Consider the following 16,442-nt stretch of genomic DNA (forward strand, 5'->3'; position numbering starts at 1 on the left):
CCGGGAGGCGAATTCAAGAAAGAATTTGCTACTTACTTAAAATTTTTGATAATTTCTTAAATGAAATTTCTGCATTGTGTATCCATGAGGTAACATGAGTGTGTTACCTATTTAGAATTCCTTCATAATTTCTTGAATGAAATTTCAGTATTGTGTATCCAATAGGGGAAAACAATAAAGAATTTATTACTTACTTGAGATTTTATTATTATTTCTTGAATTAAATATATGTATTATGTCAAGGAAGCGAATTCAAGAAAGCTATTGTTACTTACTTACAATTTCTTCATAATTTAATGAAATAAATAAAACTATTCTGAAGAATAAAGACGGGTTAAGCTTAAAGATATTTATTGCTTAAACGTATTAACATATTGTTGAAAGAATTTGCTACTTACTTACAATTTTTGATAATTTCTTAAATGAAATTTCTGCATTGTGTATACATGAGGTAACTTCAAGACAGAGTTTGTAGCTTACTTAGAGTTTCGTCATAATTTCTTGAATGAAATGTCTTTTTTTTATTTATACAGGAGGTGAATTCAATAAAAAATTTTTCCCCATGTGTCTGACAATAGATGTATGCAAATTCCTTTTCTTACATCTCCGAAGTTTTATTAGACATTCTAAACGTTTGATATGCTAGCGTACTCTAAAAATAATGATCACATAACAATGTAATGCAAAATATATTTTTAATGAAATAATGCTATGTAGAATATTAATACAATAAATATATTATGATACATTATTAATATCAACAATTAACTTTGGACATTTTGAATCTGTTCCATAAAATAGTTCACCCTGTTCTCTCTTGATATTATAGCTATTGTCTTCTCTTAGTTCGTAATCAGTAGAATAATCATTATTCCATTTTGAGTCATACACACTTTTTACTGGTGTCTGATCAAAAGGCTCAATATGCTTTTCGTCTTTGGTATTATTTGGTTCATTGACTGTTTGAGCAATAGCATTAATGTTTGCTGATGCTTTGTTTTTCATCGATTCATCTTTATATTCCATCGTGATATTTTCTGACAATGCCCTTTTTATTTTTCTGGCAATTTCATTGTCTATTATCACATTATTTTTACACAGGTAACAGTTTCGGCACGTAGACAAGATATGGTTTACGATATTAGTAGAAGAGTAGGCCTTTCTTTTATTGATCGTCCGTTGAATGCTAATACCTGAAAGGTGACGATTGGATGTATCAGTAGGTAATGTGTTACCTGCAACAGTAGCAAGGAGTTGTCCTCTATCATCAATGATTATTTTTATGTTGGCATTCTCTTTGAGTGCAATCATCTCTGGAGATCTCAATCTCGCATAACCACCAACATAAGAGTTGAATTTTTTCGGTATTCCAAAGAAATTTAATTCCTTACTGTCATGACAATGCATGCATACATTTCCAATAGTGCTACCACCTGTACTTGTTTCAAAGTTTAAATATTTCTCTTTGTCGGCATTCAATGCTACAATAACCTTGTTATGTAAACACACTTTATTAAAATGTTCCATCTTCACTTTTTTTTAAAGATATGACTTATGTGTTTATCGTTCCACTGCGTAAAAAATACTGATTTAATACATGCAATAGATTAGGTTGTGTCAATAACCAGTCATAGAATACCAGTGGGAAAGTCACATCGTGTCTCTGACCAATCACAGAGCGCTGTCAATAACTTGTCATAGAATGCCAGTGGGAAAGTCACATCGTGTCTCTGACCAATCACAGAGCGCAATTGTTAGAACTGTAAGCATATTTTGACATTTTAAGTTATGTACAGAAAGAAAAAAATAAATAAAGTTGAGAAATTTCGAAGTTCTAAAAAAGTTTCAATTAAACACTTTTAGGATATTGAGTGTCTTTACTGAAAAACTAGTGCATTACAGAGTCTCTCAAACCCCTTAAAGCTCTTTTAAAAGATACAAAAACTACTTATTTAACACAAAAATTTCTTTTTTAATGACCAACAAGTAAAGAAAAACAACACGGAAACAGGCATCTGAGTCTCTAAAACCCCTTAAAGCTCTTTTAAAAGATAAAAAAACTACTAAGTTAACACTAACATTTAGTTTTTAATGACTACCAAGTAAAGAAAAACCACACGGAATTAGGCAACTGAGTCTCTCAAACCCCGTACAGATCTTTTAAAAGATGCAAAAACTACTTAATTAACACAAAAATTTCGTTTTTAACGACCACCCAGTAAACAAAAAACACACTGAAAAAGGCACCGTAGTCTCTCAATCCAATTAAAGCTCTTTTAAAAGATAGAAAAACTACTTATTTAACACAAAAATTTAGTTTTTAATGACTACCAAGTAAGGAAAAACCACACAGAATTAGGCAACTGAGTCTCTCAAACCCTGTAAAGCTCTTTTAAAAGATACAAAAACTAATTATTTAACACAAACATTTCGTTTTTAAAGACCACCAAGTAAAGAAAAATCACACGGAATTGGGCAACTGTGTCTCTCAAACCCAGTAAAGCTCTTTAAAAAGATAAAAAAACTACTAATTTAACACAAAAATTACGTTTTTAATGACAACAAAGTAAAGAAAAATCACACGGAATCAGGCAACTGAGTCTCTCAAACCCCTTAAAGCTCTTTTAAAATATACAAAAACTACTTATTTAACACAAAATTTTCGATTTTAATGACAATAACTTAAAGAAAAATCACCCATACTTTGGTAACTGAGTCTCTCAATCCCCGTAAAGCTATTTTAAAAGATACAAAAACTACATATTTAAAACTAAAAATTACTTTTTAATGACCATCACGTACAGAAAAATCACACGGAAATAGGCGACTGAGTCTCTCAATCCCCGTAAAGCTCCTTTAAAAGTTACAATAACTACTTATTTAACACAAAAATTTCTTTTTTAATGACCATCAAGTAAAGAAAAAACACGGAATTAGGCAACTGAGTCTCTCAATCCCCGTAAAGATCTTTTAAAAGATACAAAAACGACTTATATAACACAAAAATTTCGTTTTTAATGACCACCAAGTAAAGAAAAATCACACTGAATTAGGCAACTGAGTCTCTCAATCCCCGTAAATTTCTTTTAAAAGATACAAAAACTACCTATTAAACACGAAAATTTATTTTTTAATGACAATCAAGTAAAGAAAAATCACCTGGAATTAGGCAACTGAGTCTCAAAATCCACGTAAATCTCTATTAAAATTTACAAAAAACTACTTATGGAACACAAAAATTTCTATTTTAATGACACTCACGTACAGAAAAATCCCAAGGACTTAGGCACCAGAGTCTCTAACTAACTGGCCACTTCTGTAATATTATAAAAAAACTAAAACTTAAACAAACTTAGTTCTTTTTTATAGAGCATCAAGTAAAGAAAAATCACACGGAATTAGGCAACTGAGTCTCTCAATCACCGTAAAGCTCTTTTAAAAGATACAATAACTACTTATTTAACATAAAAATTTCGTTTTTAATGACCAACAAGTAAAGAAAAATCACAAGGAATTAGGCAACTGAGTCTATCAATCCCAGTAAAGCTCTTTTAAATGATACAAAAACTACTTATTTAACACAAAAAATTCGTTTTTAATGAACATCAAGTAAAAAAAAAATAACACGTAATTAGGCAACTGAGTCTCTCAATCCCCGTAAAGATCTTTTAAAAGATACAAAAACTACTTATTTAACAAAAAAATTTCGTTTTTAATGACCATCAAGTAAATAAAAATCACACGGAATTAGGCAACTGAGTCTCTCAATCCCCGTAAAGTTCTTTTAAAAGATACAAAAACTACTTATTTAACACAAAGAACCCCCATGTAACTGAACCCCTGTATAACTGAAACCCCTGTACAACTGAACCTCCGTGCTAAATTTCATTACGTTTAATATCTAGTCACCAAATGCTCCAAGCCTCAGAAGAAAAAGGGATTTTGAAAACAGGGAGCCCGATTTACGAAAAAAAAAAGGGATACCCCCGTGCAACTGAACCCCCCTTGTAACTGAACCCGTGTATAACCGAAATCCCTCCGTGCAACTGTATCCTCTTTAACTGAACCCTCGTGCAACTCACCCCTCTCTGCAAGCCCCCCCCCGCAGAACACTTTTCAGCCAGGTCTGGTTAAATTGTCAATATTTTTAAAAAGTTAATTACGTATTATAAATAACACATCGGCGAGGTAAAGCTAGGTCAAGTCACAATGTCATTCTATCGTTACTTTTCAATTAAGCTATTGAATACTTTCTAGCAATGTCCCTTGTAAGCGTCTACGCAAATATCTTTAAGCAAATAAATTTTCGAAAAAAAAAATTTATCAAATCTCGTAAAATAAATAAGTAATTACCATTTTCAAATGTATGACTAGTTCTATTAATGAAACCCATGAAATGAATAGCCAATTTTTATAAAAAAAAACCTACTAATCAACTTACAGATGAATGACCACGGATTTAACGCTCTGACTCTCTTTGAAACGGTGTATACAAGGTCCAGAAACCTGTTTGTACGGAGGGGCCATAGAACTGCATAGATCTATTCTACTCTCGTAATTCTTGAAGAGATGTGGAATATCCATAAGCCAGCGGGAATGCCTCAGCTCCTCGTAATCCAGATTTGTCTCTGATGTTATGATTTTCAGTCCAAGAAACCCTCACTCTCAGTAAAAGCAGTATTGTCATTTGCTTTGTCACTCCTTAATAGACTTAGCGATGCAGGGGCAACACGCAAACGGTTCAGTAAGACTGATCTTCCCTGGGAAATATATTACTCCTTCAGATCATTATGGTGGACTTGACCACTCTTCAAGTTGGGCCCTCTTCTGTTCCTTTTTCTGCCCCTATTTGCACTTCAACTATCTTAGAATTTAATTAAGTAACAACTTAGTAATTCAACAGATATAAATGGTTGTAATAATCAAACAGTAATATCCATTCGAGTTCAATAAATTGAATCCAATTTATGGTCGTGGGTCGTAATTGAAAATTTAATAGGGCTGTACAAAAGGCGTAACTTGCCGAAGTTTACTTAATACTAAGCAAAAAATAAAAATGTAAAGGAAAACAAGGTTGGGTACTGTAAGTTCTCTGATTGAGGTTTTCGACTATGCTTATTCCAATGGTACACTTTTCATTTTGATCTGACGTCATTTTCAAGGAGTATCAGGCTTTTTTTCGAAATGACCATAATTGTTTTTCTTAGTAAACTTGTATTTTTATTACGAATTGAAATAATAGTTATTATTCCTGGATCAGTGTCAGATGGCGATTTATTTCACTAGGCAGTTTTTTTTTCTAAACGCGTTTTTCGACTTTTGGTTACTATGGGCTGTTGTTCGCTCTTTACTAGGTTGCAATTACCGCTGCAACCATGATAAAGCACTTTCACTAATAATCCTAGCTGCGTTCCTAACTTTCTTCCCTAAGACACCATCAGCAACTTCGAAAATTATTTTCCTAACAGTATTCCATCTATATATCCATCTATTATATGGATATACATAAAATTATAGGGGAACCTTAAAAATCTTTAGATTTCAGGGTAAATCCAAAGTGTATGCATTGGACTAATGACGCTTCCTGACGACTAACTTCCTTGCGTTGGCCCTTCAGTGTGTCGCCACAGCTGAATTCAAACCCTGGGTCCCGTATTACCGAGTTGAGATCAAACCCACTTCGTCACCACATGAAATGCTCTTGGGTATATGAGTCCATGTCCTTGGGTACTTGAGTCCAAAATGCTCTTGGGTCCATGAGTCCAAGTCCTTGGGTACTTGAGTCCAAAATGCTCTTGGGTACATGTCGATTTTGAATGCCAACTCTGAATTATAGTATCAGTCCAATCCTATTTCATGGATTTTGAAGCGAGAGATATTCATCTAAAACACAAATTTAGTCCCTGGGGAGGCACCACAGTGGATTAATCTCTGCCTGGCGAAATAGGGCCCGGGATTCGATCCCAGCTGTTGCAAGATCCGCACAAGAATCTTTGTAGCCAATAACCAGCGTTAATTCACAGAGTATAGACCAGTTTGATGATGTTCCTTAAATGTAAAAAAAAACTGTCCGAGGGGGAGGGACAAAAATACACTAATATATTAAAAACAAAATAACCAATCCAAACCAGATCTCGCCTCCCAACTGGCGACACAAAACATACACCAGGTCAAATTCATCAATTTCATCAATATATCTGAATGATTCCATTCGATACGATGTTGAGCAAAACTGTTCCAAAATCATTGAAAAACTCTCGATTAAAGAAGCAATGTTTCATATATGGACTGGTGAGGCAAGCTAAACAAACATACGAAAAATTTACAAGCTTAGTTTCCCTCATATACGCAAGCCGGGACGACATGAGGGGTGAGCCGGGGCTTAAGCATTAAAGGAATTTAATACGACATTTTTCTACAGCGGAAATTTTTTGTGTTTATTGCTTTTCACTTAATTTGCAATCAAAATATATTTTGTTGACTTTAACCTAAAGTGTTACACAATAATTACACAAATTTACACAATAAAAATTTTTCGGTAAATTTCCTTTTCAAAGATACGTTCTGACTCAAATTAAATTGCAATATACGAATCTAAAATTACCGAAAGTTATATATACATAACCTCCTTTATTTTACTAAAATTAAGTTCTAACTCCCAACATTTTTACCTTTAAATCTAACAGCACAGACTACCTGTCAAAGCCAAAATAAAAGGTCATTTTGGCAAACTCTTCATCACAAATTCATATGCACTTATGTCAAGAGCGTTGAGGTGGGAGGGGAATAGGTATGTGGAGGGTTTAGTAAAATAGGAGATTACTGTACTATACTTCGATGTTAAAAAATGTGCTTAATTCAAATGGTTTATTTTCGTGACGCATTTTGCAAGCTATCACGGTGTTCTTACACCGTGAAAAATCTAAACAAAAAAATCTAAACAGAGAGGGAAATACCACTGGCGGTCCTTGCCTCTCTTGCACCCGGGCAAAATCTTAATTAGTCCCCCCCCCTCGTTTTCCACAGAATTTCAGGCCAAATTTTAACAAAATTTGCATTTATTAATAAAATTATTTTCAATTTATCAATCAATTACTATCTTATTGTTTAACATTTTTCTAGTTTATTATTTAAATTGTTTGATTATTGTTAATTATTAATATCTGATTATTTTAATGATACTTATGTGTTATAGCGCGCACACTTTGCTCTTGAGCTGTAATGAAACCGGTTTTTTGTGTCCACTCGGAGATAATCAGCTTAGACTGAGCAAGATAAAAGGTAACTATGGAGGTATATTTTAATCAAATATTTAATATATATATATATATATATATATATAGGTTGTTAGGTTAGGTATTTAATATAATGCGTTCTGGGCGGCCTGCTATTCATAATTCTCTGTTATATTTACTAAAATATTATGTTTTCATCATATTTTACTATATTTCATTAGGATTAACCTAACCTCACTACTTTGGTGTGGTCGCTGCAACACGAAGTACCATTTTAATTATTATTATTTCGTTATTTTTATTATATCAATTAATTTATAAATCATTAATTATTTTCATTAATTAACTTTGCCCTCTACTCTATTTTAATGAAAATACATTTTCAAAAATTACAGAATGATTATAACTGATAGATTTTTTGGTACTTCTCCCATTATATGGGCCGGCTATAGACAGTCGAATGTCGAATGAATGCAGTGATAGAGACTCGTAAAGCGGGTAATCAAACAGTTCGTGATAACGAGCTGTAAGTAAGGAGTGACCCGGCTCACTGGTATACGAAACTCTAAAAAACGGAATTTTGATACCAATAGATACATCAAAAGAATCAGATTTCATTTGTGATTTCAAATATATAAGTTTTATCAAGGTTGGTCATACTCATCAAAACTTGAGCGCCTAAGAAAATGTGGCTTATTCTCGAAAAAAGGGGAAAAGACACCCTAACAGGTAGAGAACCTTAATGAAATTCACACCATCCTATTCCGCGTATCAGAGAACCGTACTGTAAAGGTTTCAAGCTCCTATCTACAAAAATGTGGAATTTTACATTTTTTGCCACAAGAAATCACGGATGCGTGTTTTTTTTTTTTTTTTAAGGGGTAATCGTATTGACCCAGTGGTCCTAGAACATCGTAGGAGGGCTCATTGGAACGCAAATTAAAAGTTCTAGTGCCCTTTTTAAGTGACCAAAAAAATGGAGGGCAACTAGGCCCCCTCCCACGCTCATTTTTTCTCAAAGTCACTCAATTGAAACTTTGAGATAACCATTTTATTCAGCATAGTCGAAAATCTAATAAATATTTCTTTTAGGATGACTTAATCCCCCACAGTTCCCAGGGGATGGGCTTCAAGTTATGAACTTTGCATATTGCTTACATATTGTATTGGTTATTGGGAAGTATACAGACATTTTCAGGAAGGATTTTCTTCTGGTGGGGGGGCTGGAGGACGGGGTTACTCGGGAGAATCTTTCCGTGGAGGATGTTTCTTTGGGGTAACGGACATTTCTATGAAGGGTGAGCCGGATTTCCAAGCATTATTTAAAAAACGATCAGAAATTAAATTAAAAAAAACAAGTTTTTTCAACCGAAAGTAAGAAGCAACATTAGAACTTAAAACGAACAGAAATTATTAATTATATGAGGGGTTCCTCCCCAAGTCAATACCCCGCTCTTTACGCAACAGTTTTTTTTAGTGCTTTCAAAAGAGCTATCTATTCTAATTGAACGGCCTTTGTGATTCAGAGGTTTGTGAATTAAAATTTTTTTAACTTTTAACATAAAGAACGTTTTTTTTAATAAGGGTAGAACCCCCTCATATACGTAATAACATATACGTAATAAAAAAAAAAACAATAAAAAAAAAACAAGCAATGCGTCCCAATAGTAAACGAAACTGTTAAAAACTGAATTTTGATGTCAATTAATGCATCAAAAGAGTAGGTTTATAATGCTGATCCTAAATATATAAATTTTAGTAAGTTTAGGATTACTCATCAAAGGCTACAAGCCTGAGAAAATTTACCTTATTTTTTAAAGAGGGGGGAAACATCCCATACAAGTGAAAGAATTTTAATGAAAATCACACCGTCAAATTCAGCGTATCAGAAAACCCTATTACATAGGTTTCAAGCTCATATCTGCAAATATCTGCAACTTTGTATTTTTTGCCAGAAGAAAAATATACGAATATAGAAAGTTCGTTACGTAAGTTAATTTGTAAATTACGTCAGAACCAAATTTAGAGACAGACATTTAGCAAAAGAAAAGTAAAATTTTTATGCAAATTTTGTTTGCTTATTCAATGACGGTGGTACAAAATAAAAGTTACATTAACTAAAAAACAATCAGAAATTAAATAAAAAAAAAAAGTTTTTAAACTGAAAGTAAGGAGCGAAATTAAAACTTAAAACGAACAGAAATTATTCCGTATATGAAATGGGCTGTCGCCTCCTCAACGCCTCGCTCTTTACGCTAAAGTTTGAATCTGTCACACAACTTTATTTTTTAAAACAATAGGTTACGTTACGTATTTAATATATGCAATGCTTCCCCCCCCCCCCTAATGTGCAAATATATAGCCCAAATTTGTTCAAAACTATTATATATACATCCTGTTTTATTTTAGCATTAAAAAAACTTGACTTTTTAGAAGTGTCCATATAATGGGAAAGTACCGATTTTTTATTTGAGATTTTGCGCCCCTAAAATGTCTGCACCAGAGGCAAAGGCCCCCTCTGCCCCTCTCCTAAAACCGCCTCTGGGAAACGCAGTTTCAGTATTTCGCGGAGACAAAAAAAATACCTTTATAAAAAGATTGTTTTTTGTGACAGGTAATAAGCCAGTAAAAATGAATTTTGAAAAATGAAGTACGAAATTGTTTGCTAATAAACCCCGTTTCTCTGTATGTGAGCTTCAAAGTCAATTATTTAAAATATTTATTCAACTACCTAAGTTATGCCAAGAAATAAAACAATAACTAGCTTTACTTGTCCTTGAACAAAAAATAGAATTTGGCAGGTAATATGAAAATGTTCCGGATTCAGTGGTATGACAACCTTTCATTCTGATAGCAATAAAAAGAGAACAAGACGAATCTGTAACAATTCAACTGGGTCGGTAATCCTTTCAGGCATTTGTGAGATGGGTTTTTAGAGTTTCCGCAGTTTTACGTTTTTTGGAGGGTCAGGGCTATTCACATAACGCAGCTTCAGCATTCTAAAGTTTATCTTTTTGAACACTGTAGATCCCGAGGGGGCACCCACATGTGCGCACAGGTCCACCACGCTTGGCACATTTTCCTCCGCCCTTGAAACACTTCCACCAGGGTTGCCAACTGGACATATGTCCAAAGGACATATTTCTATGTGCCTGGACATAATGACATAATAGGGCAAAAAGTTGGCAACCCTGACTTCCACCCCGCTTGGGAGGCGCCACCTGGTGTACTGGATTTATGAAAATGGTAACACTCCACAATATATCCCTTCAAAGACATAACTTCACATAAATTATACGAAACGTGTGTGTGTAGAAATCGCACCATAACGTCGGTCCAAAGACTAAATAAATGGGTGATTTGTTCGTATTCTTTCCTCTCAAGAAAAAAAAATCCTTGACTCCCTTCTGAAGGTCAAAACTGTGTGAGCCTTATGTCAAGTTTGTAAGCAGGAACTGCTGAGGCATGTGACCTCTCCCCCCCCCCCAAGTCAACATTTCTTCTAGCAAATTTTCGTGTATTTTACATTTCTTTTTAATTTTATCCCTCCTTAAGCGCTGTTCCTCCTCCCTTCCTGAAAAAAATTCCTGTGGATGCGTCTACTTTTCCTTTCTATCTTTTTCATAGGATGAAGCTCAACCCCCCCCCCCCTAAAGAAAAATTTCGGGATGCGGTACTTTTCTGTTATAGCGACCCCACTCAAGAATTGCGATTGATAAAACTCGAGAACAAACCTAGAAACGGTTTTTCGTCTGTCTGTATTAAGAGACAATTAGCGGTACTTATGCATTATACGGTGGCAACGAAAGAAGTCAAGTTTGGTTAATGCTAATGAAATGAAATAAAATAGGATGAATATATAATAGTTTAGATACAAATTTGGGCCATATATTTGCACATTAGGGGGGTAGTAGGTAAAGCATAGCATATATTAAATACGTAACCTAACCTAACCTAGGTACCTCCCTCCCCCCAATCCCAAAAAACAATAGTTTAAATATTGTAAACTCAATGAGAAACCACACTTTGCGATCCATTTGTCTATTGCAAATACCCGTTTGATGGGTTACCTTTAGTATTTCCATATACAGCATATAGCGGTAGCGTTGAGTAGGCTACCGTATAAGTACCCAATTAGCTTACGCTCAGTGAAAAACAAGTGGCGGGTGAAAGAATACATTAGACTTAAATAATTTGGGCTATATATTTGCACATTAGGGGGGCTGGGTGGGGGTAAAGTATTTGAACAGCATGAAGCTACAAATCTTACTTCATAATATGCAGAATAATTGTAGCTCACATATTTTGCGTGCACACCCGCTATATTTTACCCACCCATCCCACACTCTTAATGTGCAAATATATAACCAAATGTGTTTTTAAAGTATTATATTTTCATCGTGTTTTGGTATTTTTCATTAGGATTATCCTAGCTTCACTTCTTGAGTGGAGTCGTTATAACAGAAAAGTTCGAGGGATGCTTCTAGGCCACAAGTCTCCCTGAATCTGGCAGCTTTATAAGGACTAACAAACTCGAGGGGAAGTACACCTTCTCGTCACCTAGCATAATCTCAGAACGCCACATGCGCAACACAGTTTCGCCCCGCTTGGTACAGCTTCCGCTACGTTTGGTAAACTTCTGTCACGCTTGCCACGCGCCACTTGTTGTATGTGATTTCTAAAAATGGGTGCCTCCTCGAACAAACATACAATTATAGAAACACGCTTAAAATTAATGGGCTAACATTTGTCCAATTCCGGGTTAATAATTCAATAACAGCTAAGAATTAATACAATCTTTCAAACACTAAAACAGGTCAATCCTTTTGGTACTTATCTGTAGCCAGAACACACTCGAGACTTTGGATCTATGAAATCAGACAATAACCGGTTTATTGCTGTTTGTATACGGAGACAAATAGCTTCGGCTCAGTGGAAAACTACATTGCAGCTATATTTTAATAAATATTTAGTTGTTATTTTGGTAAGGTTAGGTAACATTTTGCACGCAACCCCGCTATATTTAACCATCCACCTTCCCTCTAATGTGCAGATATACAGCCCAAATTTTATATATATATATATATATATATATATATATATATATATATATATATATATATATATATATATATATATATATATATATATATATATATATATATATATATATATATATATATTTCCCAAGCGTCTCTGTTGTTTTAACCCCGTACTCGTAGATCCACATTCTCGAGCCTTTACGGGCTATCAGATAGTTATCATCCTTTTTTCTTTTTCTTTTTTTTGCTGTTTTGAACCGCATTCTAGCTAGCACAGCTATCGTAAATGACCGAAACAACCTTTATCAGTCAGAAGTCACAACTGAGCTTTAAAATCGTGGTTATCATATAACTTCCTGACAGGAAAGCTGCTCACAAACCCACATAAATGACAACATATTTCATCCTACATGAACGACACATGTTTTAAGAGTTATTTAAGTCCAAGGTTAAATCCATTTGCAAATATTCATAGTCCAATTTATAAGCAAAGAGGAAAATTACAACAGAAAATACAGGTGCAAAATGCTCACGAAAAAAACTTTTGACACTAAAAAAAGTCGGTACTGTTCTATTAACCGGACTCTTTTATATAGTGCTAGTTTGGTTAATGCTAATGAAATAAAATAGGATGAATATATAATAGTTTAGAAACAAATTTGGGCCATATATTTGCACATTAGGGGGAGGGGTGGGGGTAAAGCATAGCATATATAAAACACCTAACCTAACCTAGGTACCTCCCCCCCCCCCCCAAAAAAAAAAAAAAAAAAAAAAACTTTAAATATCGTATACGCAATTAAATCCACGCTATACATTATATTTCTCTACAGTGGTGTCTTGTATCATCCCGTAAAAACGGGTTTTTCAACGCGTCTCGAGTTTGGGATATAAAAAGAGCCCGGTTAATAGAACAGTACCAAAAAGTCATTAAAAAACTGTTAACGTCAGATTTCTCTGATTTTTAGATTTTTGAACCGTCGATTGCACTTCTTAATGCTAAATATTATGGGATTTAAGCTCAGGAACATCATTTCGGAGTAAGTACCAAGTTTTTTTTTAATGAAGCAAAACTGGGCTTCTCTATAACCCCCCTCCCCTGAAAAAATGTTGGCTCGTCGTCCCTTCTAAGGAAAATTATTCACGGCTCTGCTTCAATCTGACTCAAATTGTAGGAACAGTGACATAATTTCGTTAAAATCCAGTAAGGGGGGGGGGGCAAAGTTGGTGTCAATTTCCCCAAGTCAAGTAAAAATGGCAATGAAAAATCGAGCCATTTAGTGCCATAAAGGCAAAGGTGTACTTGAGAAAACAGATCTGTTTATAAGGATACTTGAAATATGTAGGCCCATTTTAGTACTAACAGGATTCCTGAAGACGGTGAATTTCAGCTGGGGGAGGGGCAGTTGCCTGCCTGACCCATAGAAAATTACGCTTCTGTGTAGGACGCAAAAGAATATTTGACGCCGTGGCACCTGAGGGTCGTATTACGAATTTACAGGAAAAACATGGCTTTGAGTTTTTGTGGGACTTTTTTGGGTACTTTCCCCGTTATATGGACACTTCTAAAAAGTCAAGTTTGGTTAATGCTAATGAAATAAAATAAAATAGGATGTATATATAATAGTTTAGAAACAAATTTGGGCTATATATTTGCACATTAAGGGGGTGGGGTGGGGGGTAAAACATTGTACATATCAAAAACTTAACCCAACCTAACCTATATAGCTTTTTCTTTCTCTAAACCCCCAAAAACAACAGTTTAGCCTAAATATCGTAAATTCAATGAGAAACCACGCTCTTCGATCAATTTAGATAACAATTACCCGCTTTATGAGTCTCCATCACTGCATTCATTCGACTGTCTGTAGCCGCAGTGCCCATATAATGGGAAAGTACCCTTTTTTTAGGATTTGAACGAAACAAATCTCTTAACTGCATTGTTTGGAGTTTCGTGGCTTAATTTGATATGTATTACATACAATTATGTCAGGGAGTATTTGGTTTAGGGATGCTAAGCCATCTTTCGTCCTGAACCTCACCAGTCCTGCTTTTGTTGAAGCACACCCGTTACAAGACTTTTAAGAGGACGATAGCTTATGTTCGGGGGAAAAGTGTAATTTACGACCTTTAGAAATAACGTCGTCGAACTTATTTGAAGTTGCTAGATCGAAAAGACGCGAAAATCAACAAAAAGCGTAATTCTACTCTCAAGGACACCACGCACAGAGAACTGTATTTCAGAAGGAGGAGGTAACCTCCTTGACACTTTGTCAAAATACAACAGGTTGGCCAAGTTACACAAAAATTAGAATATAATATGAAAAAAACTGGGGAGGGGCATCCGCGAACCCACTTGTGCTAACATTATTTATTATGCTAATTTTTACAATCCATAATTGTACGAACGCAATGGGAACGATGCAAAAATGCAGCTAGGCGAAATTAGCCCACAAAACAACGGCGATCACCGGTCTAATGCAACAATGCGGCGGGGCCACTCTAGCCAAGTGGGTGACGCACTAGATTTGCAATCCTGTGTCCTTCCGGACCTGGGTTAGACACAAATTACAACGATGTAGTGACAGTGAATGTTGATGACGACACACTCCATAGTAGTTTTCGTGACTTGCTTACGATCTGGTAAAATCAAACAGTTCGTGGTAACGAACTATAAGTAAGGAGCGACCCGGCTCAATAGTAAACAAAACTCTAAAAAACGGAATGTTGATAACAATCCATCAAAAGAATCATATTTTTATGCTGATTTCAAATCTAAAAATTTCATCAAGTTTAGTCCTACCCATCAAAAGTTACGCACCTGAGACAATTTGCCTGATTTTCGAAAAAGGGGGAAACACCCCCTAAAAGTCATAGAACCTTACTGAAAATCACACCATCAGATTTAGCGTATCAGAGAAACATACTATAGAGGTTTCAAGCTCCTATCTCAAAAATGTGGAATTTTTTATTTTTTGCCAGAAGAAAGATCACGGATGCGTGATTATTTTTTTTTTTTCTTTGCCCCAGGGGTTATCGTATCGATCCAGTGGTCGATACGAGGACTCACTATCGTATATCGCGGGAGGACTCACTTGAACGGAAATTAAAAGTTCTAGTGCCCTTTTTAAGTGACCAAAAAATGGAGGACAACTAGGCCCCCTCCCACGCTCATTTTTCTCCCAAAGTCACCGGATAATACTTTTGAGATAGCCATTTTATTCAGCATGGTCGAAAAATATAATAACTATATCTTTGAGAATTACTTAATCCCCCACAGTCCCCGGGGGAAGGGCTACAAGTTATTAACTTTGCCCAATCTTTACATATAGTATTGGTTATTGGTAAGTATACAGACGTTTTCAGGGAGATTTTTTCTGGTAGTAGGGGGGGGGTGGGATGGTGGTTACATGGGAGGATTTTCCATGGAGGAAGTTTTCATGAGGAAAGGGACATTACTATGAAGGGGGCGCCGGATTTCCCAGCATTATTTAAAAAAAAACGATCATAAATTAAATTTAAAAAAAACAAGTTTTTCAACTGAAAGTAAGGAGCAACATCAAAACTTAAAACGAACAGAAAATATTACGTATATTATTAGGTTCGCCCCCTAGTCAATACCTCGCTCTTTATGATAGGTTTTTGAATACCTTAATAAGAGCTATTTATTCTAATTAACGGCATTTGTGATTAAGTGGTCATTTTTAAAGAATTGGGACAAAGTTTGAACTTTAGCGTAAAGAGCTAGGTATTAACTAGGGGGGCGAACCTCCCTAATATACATAATAAAAATGTACGAATATATAAGTTCGTTACGTAAGTTACGTAAATTACGTAAGGATATTTATTAATAATAAAAACGTACGTAAATAAAATTAAACAACTTTCGAGAAAGCCATTTAGTAAAATTAATAATTTTTTTTAATAAAAATTTTTAACTGAAATTAAGGAGCGACATTAAAACTTAAAACGAACAGAAATTATTCCGTATATGAAAGGGGCTGCCCCTTCTCAGCGCCTCGCTCTTTACGCTAAAGTTTGACTCTTTCTCACAACTCTATTTTTTAAAACAACAAAAAACTTTAGCGCAAAGAGCGAGGTGTTGAGGAGGGGACAGCCCCTTTCATATACGGAATAATTTCTGTTCGTTTTAGGGTTTAATGTC

General features: G+C 34.8%; 1 protein-coding gene across 1 annotated transcript in view; it reads right to left on the reverse strand.

Annotated features, from left to right (window-relative positions):
* The window catches only part of LOC148950546 (uncharacterized), a 156,257-nt gene that overhangs the window by 99,878 nt on the left and 39,937 nt on the right, over positions 1 to 16,442 (reverse strand). The window lies entirely within an intron of this gene.

The sequence above is a fragment of the Artemia sp. Qi Xiang Cuo genome, chromosome 7 (assembly GCF_049724085.1).
Source record: "Artemia sp. Qi Xiang Cuo chromosome 7, ASM4972408v1, whole genome shotgun sequence".
NCBI lineage: Eukaryota > Metazoa > Arthropoda > Branchiopoda > Anostraca > Artemiidae > Artemia > Artemia sp. Qi Xiang Cuo.